At 36.3% G+C, this 13,552-nt stretch overlaps 1 non-coding gene across 1 annotated transcript; it reads left to right on the forward strand.

The window, feature by feature from the left end:
• Positions 1–12,330: 12,330 nt before the first annotated feature.
• Positions 12,331–12,437, forward strand: LOC122124864. Its single transcript, XR_006150674.1, has one exon. It is a non-coding gene; the product is annotated as a U6 spliceosomal RNA (small nuclear RNA).
• The last annotated feature ends 1,115 nt before the right edge of the window (positions 12,438–13,552 follow it).

The raw sequence follows: 13,552 nt of genomic DNA on the forward strand, positions 1-13,552 counted from the left end.
CAATCTGAATCAAACTTGGAAACTGGTAGCTTGTTCTCTCTCTTAGAAAACCATCTATATAGACTTCTTTACATGTAAACAGACCCTCATTTACTTGCAAAAGTCTGTCGGTGAGTCAAACCTAACTCACCCAAGTGAGGTGAATTCTCTCATGCTTCCTTTACATTAAAAATGGTAAGAACTGTTCAGTAATGTGCATACTTTTTAATATGAAGTGTGACTCCTATTTTCCATAATATGAATCAAGCAGAGGAATCAGTTTAAGATGTAAAAGAGCCTTAAAAAGAGTCTTGGACCTTGAAAATTGTCCTGGGTAAGAATTTTTGGAGAAATATCCCTTTTCAAAGACAAAGGACTCATTTTTTTAAATATTGTGCTGGTAATGGGGTTTGAACTCCTGGCCTTGAGCTCTATCTGGGCTTTAACTCTCAATGTTTGATCTATACCACCTGAGACAAACCTTCACTTCTTCCATGTACCACAAGTGTAGAAAAGAATCTCTTAAGTTTATCTACTTGGAATAGCTTCGAATTGCAATTGTCAAATTAGAACCTACCGACTATCTAGGTGTAAGCCACGGGTGCTGTGCTAGAACGCAGTTCTTAAGAAAAAAAAGCACAAAAAGAGGAGAAAAATATATGCTCAATTATTTTTGTGTTTTCTGATAAACCAAAGCACTTGCTACTGGAAGAGAAAAAGAGAGAAGATAGAGATGAATATGCAGGAGAGAGACACAAAGAAAGAAGAAAGGAAGGGAGGTTAATTGAAGGGAGGGGAGTGGAAGGGAGGATATGAGAGGGGGGGATAGCTGAGTAGAATTGTCTGCTCCACACTAAGGATTTGTTGGACAATCAGTACCTTTGCATTTATGTAGCCAAATATTTTTTATTTTTGGTATAGTAAGCTGAGATATAAAATACCAATTTATGGGTTAGTGTGCTTCCTTCTGCACCAAGGAAACCACAGTTAGGTTATTGTCAGAGAGAAGCAAGAGTAAGCAATATAAGTGATTCTGAGAAACAATAATTGACATGCCAGGATTACTCCCTTGTATGGTGAAGTCAAGCATCACTCTTGTTCCCTGCTCCAGTCTTCCTCTCAACAAGAACAGCAGAAACATAAGAGGAAAGAGATATCTGTGTAATGATCATCTCTCTGTTTACCCTCTTCCCTTGGTCTCTCAAAAAATAAAGTGAAAGGAGACTTAACCTGAACTAGTGGAGAACATGGGAGGAAAAATTTCAGTCTAACTTATTGTGAATCTTTTAAAATAATTGGAGCAGAATTTCAAATACTGAAATAAAACTTTTTAAATTATTAACAAAAGGTAACACGAAATTTATCGAAAATTTAGAAGACTACAGAGCTCACTACATAGTGGAATCTGAAAATTGAAACTGATTCCTGCTTCTATCATTAGAAAGTGAAGATCATCCCTAAACTTCCAGTACTAAGTAAGTTACCCTTGATAATCACTTATACTGTGTGAATATAATGCAGAAAATATGACTTTAAATTTAGACTGCTGAAGTGATAAGCGATGGGAATTCATGATGGATAATATAATGCTGACAGCATGGAAATTATTTCCCTTCCATCTTCAGTGTGTAGAGAATAAAAATGCTCTATTGGATGGCCCTGAAAGTCAAACTCTAAATTTAGGACAGAAGGTGAATAGTAAAGGAGATCTATCTTAGCCATTCAGAGATTAGAAATGTGGAGAAATGTGCTCATTTATGTAGGTCAAACATGGAAGAGAAGATGTGGCAAGCCAATAGCCAAATGCCAAAGTAGAGATATTTAACAAAATACCATGAAGTTGAAACAAGTCTTAAAAGGAGATCTGGTCTAAAAGGGAGTAGGGTAGAAGAATGGAGAGGGAAATGGTGGACTAATACAGTAATAACATTCAATGTACACATGTCAGAATATAAGTAGGAAACATGAAGGGATAGGTGGGTTTGGGGTAAGGGAAGGAAGAAAAATGTGAAGTTTGACAATGATCCAGATGCACTGTTTATTGAAATGCACATACACTCCATTCAACACTGACATGATGAAGCAAAACCCCTTTCCACAACTAGCTAAACATAATTTTTTTGAAGTTTTAATATTCAGATACCAGAAACATAAACCTTTAGAAATAAATAAGAACAGAGAATTGACATATTGTTGAGGCTTGTTTCCCTTTAATATACAAAATTTAGCGTGTCAAGTCTGCTGCAAATGTAAATTTTATTTTGCCTATTCTTTTAAGCAAATTGCTTAAAATGTAGAGAACCAAATTCCAATTTCCCTTCATTTCCAATAAAAAATCTTATGCACCTTTAAATTTCTCAGTTTTTTCTAAATACCTTAATGCAATGCATTATTGGAACTAATTTCATTCTATATTTAAATTTATTTTTTGTTGTTGTGAAAATACTGTACAAAGGGGTTTCAATTACATGGGCAAGATAATGAGTACATTTCTTATCAAACATTGTAGCCTCCTCCTTTGTTTCCCCTTCCCAGAACTTCCCGTCCTCTCCTCGCTCCCCACCCCATCCTCCTCCCCACCACCAAAATTTTAAAGTTTGTTTTCGACATAATGACTTGTACATCTCATTGTTGTAATGGATCCAACTGTATACCTATTATTTAAACGATTTGTTTTTTCCCTTCTCCTCCACAAATTAAACCAACATCAAGTACAGTGAAAGCAGGGTTTGTACAGTGGGGGAGGGACATACAAAGCAAAAAACAAATAATCTTATAAATGTGTTAGAAACAATTGTATGAAAGGAAAAAACATTTGAATATATGTCTTAGGGTTCATTTACCTAACATCAACTTGTCTGACAATTTCTGTTTGTCTCAGACTTATACTAGTTATTGCAAATAAGAGAAACCATGGCACTTACGTTTCTTTGGGCCTGGCTTATGTCACTTAATATATTTTTTTTCAAGTCTTTCCATTTCCTAACAAATGGGGCAATGTCATTCTTTCTGTTGGAGGCATAGATTGCCAGTGTGTATATACACCACTTTTTCTTGATCTACTCATCTATTAAGGGGCATCTGGATTGGTTCCATATCTTAGCTATGGTAAATAATGCTGCAATAAACATAGTTGTGCTGGAAGCTCTAGTGTAGTCTTGTTTGTGAACATTTGGGTAAATACCCAAAGTGGGTTTTCTGGGTCATAGGGGAGCTCTATGTGGAGTCTTTTGAGAAACCTCCATACTGCTTTCCAAAGTGGTTGTACAAGTTTACACTCCCATCAACAATACAGTAGTGTTCCCTTATCTCCACACCCCCTCCAGCATCTGTTGTTATTAGAGTTCTGGATTATAGCCATTCTAACTAGGGTGAGGTGGTATCTCAATGTAGTTTTGATTTACATTTCTTTTATGACTAGGGTGGTTGAGCCCTTCTTCATGTGTCTATTGGCCATCCTTCTTTCCTCTACGGAGAAGTATCTCTTTAAGTCATTAGCCCACTTATTTATTGGGCAGTTGTTTCTTTCAGGATTTGTTGGAGGATTTAAATTTTTCAGTTCCAGTTATATTTTAGATATGAGACCCTTGTCTATTTTATGGCTATTGAAGATCTTCTCCCAATCCGTGGGCTTTCTATTAATCTTGCTAGCTGTGTCCTTTGCCATGCAGAAGCTCTGCAACTCCTTGCAATACCATTTGTCCAGCCTTTCTTTGATTTGTTGTGTTTCTGGGTCTCTATTAAGAAAATTTTGGCCTGTGCCAACAAGACCAAGGTTTCTCGTATTCCATCCTGTAATGTTTTCTGAGTGTCTGCTTTGACTCCATGGTCTTTGATCCATTTGGAGTTGATTCGGGTGCAGGGTGATATATAAGGATCTAGCTCTAGTGTTCTACAAGTTGTTAACCAATTTTGCCAGCAACATTTACTGAACAGGGAGTCTTTCTTCCATTCTAATTTTTAGCTCCCTCATCAAAGATTAGATGCCTATAGGTCTGTAGGTTCATTTCCCGGTTTTCAATTCTATTCCATTGGTCCTGAGGTCTGTTTTTGTGACAGTACCAAGGTGTTTTGATTACTATGGCTTTGTAGTTGAATTTGAATTTGGTATTGATATTCTTCCAGCACTGTTCTTTGTGTTAAGGATCATTTTTGCTATTCAGGGTCTTTTATTGTTCCATATGAATTTTTTGATTGCCTCTTCAATTTCCTTCAAGAATGAGGTTGGAATATTGATAAGTATCGCATTGAATTTGTAGATAGCCTTGGGAAGTATTGCCATTTTCACGATGTTGATCTTTCCAATCCAGGAGCATGGGAGTTTTTGCCACTTTCTAAGTGAACTTTCTAAGTTCAGTTTTGATTTCTGTTTTCAGTTTTTTAAATTTTTCATCATAGAGGACCTTCACTTCTTTGGTTAATTCTTATGTATATTATTTTTTGTGGGGCTATTAAAAATGGAGTTGCTTTCCTAATTTCAGCCACACTTCTCTCAATGTTGGCATACAGAAAAGCCATTGATTTTTAAGGGTTAATTTTATACGCTGCTACTTTGCCAAAGTTTTGAATCAGCTTGAGTAATTTTGGAGTGGACTCTGTGCGATTCTTTAAATGCAAGATCATGTCATCTGCAAAGAGGGAGAGTTTTATTTCTTTCCCTATTTGGATCCCTCTTATATTTGCATCTTGTCTTATTGCTGTAGATAGGCATTCCAATACTAGATTGAAGAGAAGTGGAGAGAGTGGGCATCCTTGTCTCATTCCTGAGTTAAAAGGAAATAGCTTTAGTTTTTCACCATTAAATATAATGCTGGCTATAGGTTTCTCATATACAACCTTTATTTTATTGAGGAATGTTCCATGGATTCCTCATTTTTCCAGGACCTTCACCATAAAGGTGTGTTTAATTTTGTCGAATGCTTTTTCTGCATCTATTGAGACATCCATGTGGTTCTTATCCTTGCTGCTGTTGATGTGATGAATTATATTAATTGATTTGCACATATTAAACCAGCTTTGCATCCCTGAAATGAATCCTGTTTGATAGTGGTGTATGATTTTTTTGGATGAATTGTTGAAGTTGATTGGCCAAAATTTTGTTGAGAAACTTTGCATCAATGTTCATCAAAGAAATGGGTCTATAGTTCTCTTTCTTTGATGAGTCCCTGCCTGGTTTTGGGATGAGGGTTATGATGGCTTCATAGAGTGTGTTCGGTAGTGAGCTTTCTCTTTCAATTTCATTGAAGAGTTGGAGGAGTATTGGTGTGATGTCTGCTTTGAAGGCCTTATAGAATTCCACTGTAAAACCATTTGTCCTTGGCTTTTCTTAGATGGGAGATCTCTTATTGCTCTTTCTATTTCAATGCTTGATATAGGCCTTTTAAGATAGTTTGACTCATCTTGGCTTAGTTTTGGCATGTCAGTATTTGCTATGATAAGGTCCATTTCTGCCAAGTTCTCAACTTATTATTATAAAGGCTTAAGAAGCATTCCCTTATAATGTTCTAAATCTTAGTTGGTTCTGTGATGATGTTTACATTCTCATCTCTAAGTTTATTTGGGTGTGTTCTTTTATTTTTCTGATAAGATTTGCTAAGGGTCTGTCAATTTTGTTAATTTTTTCGAAGAATCAACTCTTCGGTTTCTTGATTCTTTTTTTTTAACATTCCAATTCATTTAATTTTAATTATTTATTTCCATCTACTGGATTGTGTTTATCTTGCTGCTCTTTTTCAAGGAGGCTCAGATGTCTCATTAAATTTGTTTCAGGTCTCTCCAATTTGTTGATGTAAGAACTCAGAGCTATAATAAGTGCCTTTGAATAATATGTTTTTTGTGTCCCAGGGGAGCTAGTAATTTGTGTGGTCATTTTTCTTGAATATCATGAACATTTGAATTTCCTTTCTAATCTCTTCCATGACCCACTTGTGATTCAGCAGTGTGTTGTTCAGGATCCATGTGTTACATTACTTTCTTTGGTGGCTTTTGGTGTTGAGTTCTAATTTTATTCCCTTGTGGTCTGAGAGAATGCAAGGTATAACTTCAATGTTTCTGAATTTGGACAAGTTTGCTTTGTGGCCTAAAATGTGGTCTATTTTGGAAAATGTTCCATGTGCTACTGAGAAAAACATATTGTCTAATGCTGCTGGATGAAATATTCTGTAGATGTCTGTTAAATCTAGTTGGTCTATGCAGTTGTTTATATCTGCAGTTTCTCTGTTGAGTTTTTGCGAAGTCCATCTATTTACTGGGGAAAGTTGTGTGTTAAAGTCCTCAACAATTAATGTCTTTGGATCTATGTGGGATTTGAGGGAAAGTAGTGTTTCTTGGATAAACTTGGGTGCTCTGTTGTTTGGCAAATAAATATTTAGAATTGTAATATCCTCCTGAAGGAGTGATCCCTTAATTAATATGTCCCGACCTTTTCACTAATTTTAATTAAAAGTCTATATTATCTGATATTAGGATTGCAACTCCTTCCTGTTTATGGGGGCCATTTGCTTGGTAGATTTTTCCCAGCTTTAAAATTGAAAATGTGCTTGTTTTTGTGGGCAAGAGGTGATTTTTGAAGGCAGCAGAGAGAAGGATCTTGCTTTTTAATCCAAGTAGACAGATATTGTCGCTTAATTGGAGAGTTAAGTCCGTTAATGTTGCGAGATAGAACTGAGTGGTATTTGGGAGTTCCTGCTATTTTATGTACCTTCTTGGGAGCTGGGAAAACTGGGTTCTTCTTATGGTTCTTGGATTCTTAGTTTGGGTGCTGTTTCTTTGCCTTTATTGTGGTCTTGTAGGTTTTCTCTGTGTAGAACATCTTTAAGATACTTTTGTAGGGCTGGTTTGGTGGAGATATATTGTTTCAATTTTTCTTTGCAATAGAAGGGTTTTATTTCACCTCCGATTATTAAGGAGAGTATAGCTGGGTAAATTATTCTTGGTTGATACTTGTTTGTCTTTAGGGCATGGCTTACATCATTCTAGACTCTTCTTGCTTTGATTGTCTCTGCTGAGAAATCTGAGGTGATTCTAATTGGTTTTCCTTTATAGGTGATTGATCTTTTATCCATGACAACTTTAAGGATCTTTTCCTTGGTTTGAATTGATCCTGTGTGTATTATAATGTGACAATGGGATGTCCTGTTCTGGTCTGGTCTATTGGGAGTTCTAAAATCTTCTTGTATCTGAATAGGCCTATCTTTTTGCATGTTTGGGAAGTTCTCTGCTAGGGTCCTGTAAAACAAATTTTCTAGACCATTGACTTCTGGCTATAGGTGCTCCGCTACACCCATTATCCTCAGATTAGGCCTTCTAATATTGCCTTCCTAGGGTTGAATGTTGAATAGATCTATCATATTTCGTGGATTTGTCTTGGATGGTTGTATATTCTTTCTCGATAATATCTAGGCTGTCTTCTATCCTCAGGATTCCATCTTCTGCATGGTCTATCCTACTATCCACACTTTCTACTTTTTTTCCCTCTAATTGGTCGGCTTTTATGGCTTCAAATTCTTCGTTGGATCTTTGCTTTATATCTCATATGAAATTCTAATTCCTTAATTTGGTGTTCAGTGTTTATTCTCAAATCAGTTAGTTGATTGGTTATAGTTTCCTTGTACTCCCATTCCTTCTTTTGGGATCCATTCAGCATTCCCTTTGTGGATTCCCTGACTTCTTTCTGCTTTCTGTTTATGGATTCCATGAATGCCTCTACTGATCTTTGTCTATTCGCATCCTGATCTCTCAATTCCTGTATTACTCTTTGATTAGCGTCCCCATGTTCATGCAATTCCTGTAGTTCTATTTGACTGATCTCAGCATGCTCACACAATTCTTTTATTTCTCTTTGAGTGTTCTCAAGCTGCTCATGCAATTCCTTTATCTTTATTGAGTAGCTTCCTCACGCTCATGAGTTTCCTGTTTTGATCTTTGGTTTGCCTCCTCTCTCTCCCTATCATGCTCACACAGAGTCCTTTGCAGATTTTCAATCTTTTTATTTACCATGTTTACCATTAGTGTTTGTAGAGCTTTTTGGGGGCTCTCCTCTGGATTATTCATTATCTGTTCTGTCCACTGATTATCATGAGTGGGAGTTGAGATACCCGGACTTACCAGTTTTCTTGTGTTTTTCTGGCTTATTCTGCCCATTTGGGATGAGAGTAACTCCAGATTTGTGCTAGAAAACTATCTTAAGGCAAGCATCAATGAAGTCTGTAGTTGCACAGTCAAAAGTCTACAGATACAATCTAGTTCAACAGGTATATTTTTCAACATCAAACAACTATGTATTAATAGGCTACGAACCGCAAAGAAGAATTTGGCAAACCAGAAGTTATTATGTTTAGCGAGAGATGTGGGTATAAATAGGAATAGAGGGATGTGGAAAGGTAGAGGGAGAGCTAACGTAGTCCTAATCTCAAAGTAGGAAATAGAATGATATTAGAGACTGGGGAAAAAAGAAAGAGAAAAAAAGACAAGGAAAAATAGTAAAACAAAAACGTGAAAAATTTAAAAATAAAAATGCTTATAGTTTATATAGGTATATAGAGGTAGTACGGCTCTTAGGGAATTTAAGTCTAAGAGGTTTTAAATTCAGTAATAAATTTCTGGATCAAGTGTGTATACAATGGGGGATAAGGTCTAATAATCGACTACAGGTATATCTGAAAATGAGCAGAACAGTGATTAAATCATGCAAAGAAGAATGAAAGAGAAGAAAAAGTGAAAAGAATAAGAAAGAAAAAAAAGGATCAAAAGTTCAGTAGAGCTAAACAAAAATGAAAAAAAGCACACACTCACATATACCCTTAAAATAAAAATTATAAGAGGAAGAAAAAAAGTTAATAATTAAAGTTAAAGGTTAAAAATATTCAAAAAATTTTAATAAAAGGTACCAAAAAAGAGTTCTTTGCTTTTTTGGGGTGAGATGGGAAGATGCTGTATCTTCCTTTTGTCCATAACCAGTCTCTTTTTGGAATCTCTGGTCTGCTTGTGGTGTTTGATTTTCCTGTAGCTTGGTTGTTTTCTTAAGTCAGTTTGTTTGAGCAAGCAGAAAAATGTTTTGCTTTACCCAGGATTTTGTCATCCTTCTCCCAGGCTAGTTCAATAAGAGGGAGATCTGCTTTGATTATCACAAAAGAAGGTGATGGCTGTTTCTTCTAGTTTGGAGATGCTGTGATGGGGCTACCTTCTGGGTAGAGTTGAGGCCTTTCAGCAAACAGTAGCTTTTCCTTGAGGAGCTAGCTTCTGAGGCAGTCACAGAGCCCAGCCAGGAGCCATTCTCAGGGTTTTTTGTTACTGAATTTCTATTGATTGTCTTGGCTGCTGTAGAGAGGGGGCAGCCTCTGGCTTTGTTTACCCAGTGAAGAAAGCCAGTCCTGGGGCTGGTGCAGGCCTGGGCAGGGTGAAATTTCCCTGGGTGGAGCTGAGCCTGGCAGGTCAGGTTAGGTTCCGGTGACCTGCTAAATGGCTTTTTGTTTTCATCCAAGGACTGAGTTGGAGCTAGTTGGTCAGCCAGGCTTTTGCCAGTATCAAAGATGAAGATCTCCGGTAGTGGGCAGGGAGGAGTGACCTTCCCTTCTGTGCTCCCTGAGAAGGAGTGAGGAAGTCAGGCTTCTACTCACACAGGAGTCTGTTTCCTGGGTCTTCTCTGGTCTGGGATCTGAAGGATGAAGATGTCTGCTCCTTGTCAGTTCTTGCTGGTTTTGAGTAGAATCCTCTCTCCTGCTGCATCTGGAGCCTTTGTCCTAGACTCCTTGTGTTGCAGGTATGGCGGCTACAGCCGCCACCACCCCTGCCACAGCCGCAACCATGACTGAAAAGTGCTAAGATTTGTCTCCTTGCCTGGATTTTCTCTCTCTGGCCTAATTCTCTGTACTGTGATGGCACACTTGGTGAGATTCTCTGGCTTAGGACTGTTCACTGGAGCACTAAAACTGCTTTCTATGTGAGAGCTTGTTTAACTTCAGCTTCTCCTCTACTATCTTCCCGGAACCCTAAATTTAAATTTAAATGATAAATTCTTTTAAAATCATTTCACTCAGGCACAGGTATGGATAGATAGGTGATGTGGGCAGAATCAGAATTATTCAGAAGGTTGTAAGTGGATGCTTACCTAATTTTCTCTCGGCTGGATCACAGAATATAGACTGTCCTAATTGGAAAAAGTTAGCCTTCCGAGGTTTTCTACATATAAACACTCCATCAACATTTTATTAGATGATTATTCAAGATTAGCTATATGTTGATTGATAATGACTGATCATGACAGAAAGTTGAGGGAAAACCATCTACACTTCAGTGAGGTTCTGATTTGTGCTTCACAAACTTATGAAAGCTCTACATGAGAAATATAGCAGCTGCATTTCTAAAAAGTCCTTGTGTTGATACACTTTCTAATATTTTCTCAATTCAAGTACTTCTCCTTGGAGTCCCATACTACTCAATGATACTGTACTAGCTCCTTGTTAAATTTGCAGACAGGTCTTTTGACGAAATTTGTGTTTTTCAAAATTGCTCTCCAAATTCCATCCACAAACTGCATACTAAATTTATCTGAAAAAATTTGTATCTGTTGATAGTGCATATACTTTTAGTTTTCATTACAAATATAGAATGTAGTAAAAATTCTCATAGCAATTATACTGAACTAACTTGTGGGCAGATTCTAATGTAAATAATATACTGTGTTCATGTAAAGATTTTGAGTATCCAAAGTAACAAGCCTGTGGTCCTAAAACCAATACCTTACTTATACTGAGTGACAAATACAACTTCAAATAAGTACAGAATTTTTCCTTGTATCTTTTTAATATATATTTTATTATAAATACTGTACAGAGTGGTTACAGTTACATAAGTAAGGTAATGAATACATTTCTTATTGAGCATTGTTACCTCCTCCTTTGTTTTTCCCTACCATCCCTTTCCTTCACACCTCCCCACCTCCCCCCTTCACCCATCCTCTGATAGAGTGTCTTGTACATCTCATTGTTACAATGGGTTAACCAGTATCCTTTCCTTATATCTTAAATGAACATATGCTGGCTTGATTTATGCTGATTCTACTTGTGTAGACACATCTAAAATCAGTGACCAAGTCCAAGAGCACATAAATGAAATGCCATAATTTTTTTGTCAGTTGGTATAATTGTGTTCTACACATTTATTGACAGGTTACAATTTATTTTCAAACTTTAAAACATTAAAAATACTTTCGTTTTTTCTTATTTTCTTGGCCAGGAAATCAGCAAGACCTCAGTCAGCATTTCTCATATAGAATTATCACATGGGTTAGTTAACTGTTTATGTAGAGTCCAGTTTTCTGAGTCCAGTTTTCTAACTCATCTGCCTAGGAATTCATGCTGGCTGTTGGAAAAAGAGCTCAAGTAAAGATGCCATTTGAAGCCTTATAACTTTACTTTTTACCAGGGTATTGTCCTGCTACTTTGGTTGTTGAGTGTGGCTACAAGAATTTGCATTCCATGAGGAGCAGGGAGACACCATATGACTTATACTTACTGAGATTTCCAAGTGACTTGCTATCACTTGTACTGCATTTTGTAAGTCAAAGCTCTCTAAAAATACCAGTTTTAAGAGATAAGAGGACTGGTAAAAGAACTCTTAGAGACAAATACATCTTCAACTTATATTGTTCCAAGTATTCCATTTAAGGCATATTCAACAACTGGTGAAACTTGTGTTGGCTGTAATTATGTGTCTTTGTCCATGTGTGCACGTGTACATGTGTATATGTATGTTTGTGAATAGTAATATACATGTGTACATTATGGCTTATATCATCATTTATTCCTTGCTAACAAATTAGTAAGGAATCCCTAAAGATTTAACAGAAACTGTGTAGTTAAAGTCTTAACTCTTCAATCTGCTTCTTTACACAAAGACTTTGCAAATTCTCATTAATAAAGTTTCCATAAACTCTGAAATGTACATACTTAGTATTTAATGTCTGCTACCATAAATCTTAAATACTTTATAGAAAAGTTTTATACCTGCCTAACAGTCCTATTTTTGGCATATATAAGTAAAATCCCCAAATTAACCATATTTAAAACATTAAAACTTTTAAAAAACCTTAACACTTACTGCAATGTTCATTTTGACAGGTGCCTTGTATAGAATAATTGAATTCCTCCTCCTACACATCTCTTGAACTACAAATATCTGGAATTATTTTGTTTTTGGCATGTCTATCTTGATTTTATTCTTAAAGGTGTGCTTATGTAAGACATACATGATTCTAAAATTTCACAACAATTCTTTTGAACTTAATTTTTATTGAATTGTCTAGTTTAATAAAATGACTAAAAATTATACTTTATATATAAAAAATGTTCTGTGTTCAATTTAGCATCACATACTCTAACATTGGAACGATACAGAGAAGATTAGCATGCCCCCTGCGCAAGGATGACATGGAAATTTGTGGAGCGTTCCATATTTTTACAACAACAGATGCTGAAAGGTATGTGGCCACAAGGGAACCGTACTGCATTCTTGGTGGGAGTGTAAACTTGTTCATCTACTTTGGAAAGCAGTATGCAGGTTCCTCAAAAGATTCCACATAAAATTCCCCTATGACACAGTAATCCCACTTTTGGGGATTTACCCAAATGATCATAAACAAGATCATACTAAAACTACCAGCACAACTATGGTTATTGCAACATTATTTACGATAGCTAAGATATGGGACCAACCCAGATGCCCCCATTAGATGAATGGATCAAGAAAATGTGGTATATATACACAATGGAATTCTATGCTTCCATCAGAAAAAATGACATCGCCCAATTTGTTAGGAAATGGAAAGACTTGGAAAAAAATTTATTGAATGATGTAAGCCAAGTCCAAAGAAACCTAGGTCCCATGATTTCCCTTATTTTCAATAATGAATATATGTCTGGGATAAGCAGAAAAGTTCAAAAGATATGTGCATATACTCAGATAAGATGATGTTAAAGAAATTGAACCCCAAGTAGGGATACAAGTGTTTTTTTGTTTCTTGCTATTGTTTCTAACGTACTTATAATGTGCAATGTCATTTTTTTGTTTCTTTGTATGTTTCTCCCCACGCTATAACCCCTGTTTTCTCTGTATTTGAAGTTGGTGCACTTACATCTTGTATGTATGCTTCTCTAATTTGGGGAGGGGAAGGGAAAAAATACTCCAATAGGGATACAAGTTGACCCATTGTAACAATGAGATGCACAAGACACTATGTTGAAAAATGAACTTTACAATTTAGGCAGAGGCAGGAAAGGGGAGGGGAGTGTACTTGTGGAGGTGGGAGGGAAGGGATGGTAGGGGAAATATAAAGGAGGACGTAACAATGCTTGTTAGGAAATGTACTAGTTTCCTTGTTCATGTAAATGTGACCCCTCTACAGTATTATTACAATAAAAAACATATAAACATTTTTGAGATGGAAGAGTTTATTTCCTCTATTTTACCCATATAATATCGTTAACAAAGAAATTAATGCAGAACACTGATATGAAGGTAATTTGAATAAATGTGTGTGTGTGTGTGAGTGCAGCAGCCCGAAAGCAAACACGCA

This window comes from Dipodomys spectabilis, unplaced genomic scaffold, assembly GCF_019054845.1.
Source record: "Dipodomys spectabilis isolate Male_0828 unplaced genomic scaffold, ASM1905484v1 ptg000250l, whole genome shotgun sequence".
NCBI lineage: Eukaryota > Metazoa > Chordata > Mammalia > Rodentia > Heteromyidae > Dipodomys > Dipodomys spectabilis.